At 41.5% G+C, this 3,245-nt stretch overlaps 1 pseudogene; it reads left to right on the forward strand.

Moving 5' to 3' along the window:
- Nucleotides 1–310: 310 nt before the first annotated feature.
- On the forward strand, nucleotides 311–1,062 carry LOC130483476 (trace amine-associated receptor 7a-like; annotated as a pseudogene).
- The last annotated feature ends 2,183 nt before the right edge of the window (nucleotides 1,063–3,245 follow it).

Raw genomic sequence — 3,245 nt, forward strand, 5'->3', positions numbered from 1 at the left:
ATAGTGCCATGTTCCACACATTTTCCGGTTCACACAGATTTTCAAAGCACATATTTAAGGTGAGACAGGAGATGAAGTTAGTGTTCAAATCTGGAAAGATTTTTTTTTCTATTTACATTGTATTTAATGAGAAGAGCTCTGAATTAATTTTTCTTAAGAAAAAGAGAATTGATTTCTTGATATAATTACTGAAGTATGCTTTCAAGAGGAAAGTTAACAATTTGTATTTCAGGAATAAAAAGATGAAAAGAGGATTAATCACCAGTCAGAAATAAGTATAAATTCAATACAGCAGTTTGATAAGGAAGAAATGGAAACGCCATTCCTTCAAAGTGACACGTTGCAGTTCTGCTTTGAAAATCTGAATGGATCTTGCACCAAAGAGCCATGGTCTCTCCAGTTCTGAGCATCTTAGTATATTATCTTTGGTGTTCTGACATTGCTTACAGTAGGTGGGAATCTCATGGTTATCATTTCAATTGTGTATTTTAAACAGCTTAATTCTCCCGCCAATGCTTTGATCGCCTCCTTGGTGTGTGCTGATTTCTCCTTGGGACTTATAGTGCTACCCTTTAGCACCGTCCGGTCATTGAAAAGTGCTGGTACTTTGGGGACACTTTTTGCATATTCCATAGTTGCTTGGATGTATTGTTTTGCCTTGCTTCTATATTTCATTTGTCTTTTATTTCTATAGACCGGTACATTGCTGTTACTAACCCACTGATTTACCCTGTCAAGTTCACAATGGCTGTGGCAGGAATATTCATAGCTCTTGCATGGAGCTTTTCGATTGTCTACAGTTTTCTTCTCCTGTACACAGGGGCCAGTGAAGAGGGGCTAGACAGCAGCTGTCAAGGAAGATGTCAGATTGTCTTTAGTGAAGTGTGGGTTTTTCTAACTTCTCTCTTATATTTCATCCCCTTTTTCACAATGATGGGACTTTACAGTATGGTTTTCAGAGTTAGGAAAAGAGAGAGAAAAGCTGCCAAGACTCTTGGTGTAGCAGTGATGGCTTTTTTGCTCTTCTGGTCCCCTTATTTCCTCTCAGCTTATAGTTCCTAAATTGGAGAGTTAGTGGCAGTGGTGGTACCAAAAGAGAGAAAGAAAACCATTATTTGGGTCAGGCAGGCAAGGAGAGTGGTGGAGATTTGGGTAGCCGCTGGTGTCTTGGAAGACCAGATGGAGTGGTGCCCACAAGTCAGCAGGACCATTCTGTCACACACACCACACACCACACATTAAACAGAACCACTTTACAGTGGTTTGTGCTTAGCAAATTCTGAGTCATTCAGTTTTATAAGGTTACGTAACATGTCTGCTAAAGATTTTGTCAAATATTGTCTTCAGACTTTGTATAACTCCCTACTAGCCAAAATAAACATTATCATATTTAGATGTTTTACACATGAATAGTTATTGTTGGTTTTGCACATCCCACACCCAAAATATTAACACTCAGCATTTAAAAACTCAATATTAACTACATAGGTGTCTGAGATAGCCAAAATAGATATAACTGGCATGTGGCCGCATTGTTAGATAGGAATATCTAACAATATTGTGCATGAGAAACCATCATAGACTGTGAAAAGAAGTACTGTGTATGTTTGCTAAAATAGCTACAGGACAAGTAGACTGTTTGAAGCTTGTTCAGTGCATATTAAGAAGCCCGTGGGCTCAAGAGTGTGGAATTCTCCAAACAGAAGGAGCCTTCCCCTTGTCTGACATGGAGATTCCTTGTCCCACAGTCGGGACAGGTGGTAAAGGTCTGATAGGGTAAGAGAACCATGTCCTTCTGTATGGAACCCTCAAGTGCCATTCTTACCAGCAAAAGGGTCCTGACAAGTAATGGACCAATGGAAATGGAAATACTCTCTCCAACATTTAAAAGGCTAATGCAATTTTAAAGAGCATTTCTAGATAGAGCTGCCCAGAGCTACCAGGGACCTGCAGACAAAGGTTCCCTTTGGACTTCCTCTCCACACTACTGAGACTCAAACCAAACATCATATGAAAACAAATCACACGAACTGCTCTTATCATGATTAATAAGGTAATATTTATTAGGCAAGAAAAATTAAAGCAGAAGAGACAAATATATTAACAAGCTTTATTTATTTGTGGTGTATATAGCGCATTTTACAATAGCTTATTCTGCCGCCGCCCCACACATTTCAAATGACAACCAACTGGTTTGTTTCAATAGTTAAGAAAAGAAATAGGTCTATAGGGAACAAGCTTGCAGTGCTTTTGAACTAGAATGTAATAAGAATTAAAATAATTATTAAGCAATGAGAAAATGGCTCTACTTTTAGCATAAGTATCAAGGCAGATGTTCATCTCCCCATCTCCTAACCATGGACTAGTAAATGAGAACTTCCCTCTGGATACCTTTCACTCTTCCCCCCCCCCCCGCATAAATCCAGGTGGGGCCTAGAGATCTCCCAGAATTGTAACTATCCCCAGATGACAGATATCAGTTCCCCTGGAGAAAATGGCTGCTTTGGAGGGTGGACTCTATGGCATTATACACCTCCAAAGTTCCCCCATGTCCAAACCGTCCTCTCTCCAGGGTCCACCTACAAATCTCTAGGAATTTTCCAATCCAGTTAGGAACCCTACCGCTAGTTAATTGGGCTGCCCACCGCCCCTCAGCTGGCTTGTGGGCAGAAGCAGGCCAGCTGAGGGGGGGACGGGTGATTCATGCATGCGGTGTGATAATGTCACTTCCGGGTTTACCCTGGAATCAATGGCATCACAATGGCATCACAATAGCACTCTCCCCCCAAAAAACTCTATGATATCCATGGTATCCATAGAGTTTTTGGAGGAATGTGCTAGAGCATCCCGCACATGGGGGGACCTGGCAATCCAACCTTTCAGTTTTGGAGCCAACTGAAGTTTGCAGTCATGGTTAGAAGTGGGTTGGGAAACTGTGGTTTGAGCTAGCCACAATTAATGAAAGGGAAGGAAGGTAGTTATGCATGAGAGCAGAAGAAGAGAGGGGGAAGTTTGCCAACCTGTGGGATGCCCCTGAGTACTCACTAGGAACAGGAGATCAGTTAGTGTTACTTCAGTGTAAAATATGCTATAGAGCAGTGATGGCGAACCTTTTAGAGACCAAGTGCCCAAACTGCAACCCAAAACCCACTTATTTATTTCAAAGTGCCATCACGGCAATTTAACCTGAATACGGTTGCTAGCTCTAGGCCGGGAAATTCCTGGAGATCTGGGGGACAGCGGAG

The sequence above is a fragment of the Euleptes europaea genome, chromosome 10 (genome assembly GCF_029931775.1).
Source record: "Euleptes europaea isolate rEulEur1 chromosome 10, rEulEur1.hap1, whole genome shotgun sequence".
Classification (NCBI taxonomy): Eukaryota; Metazoa; Chordata; class Lepidosauria; order Squamata; family Sphaerodactylidae; genus Euleptes; species Euleptes europaea.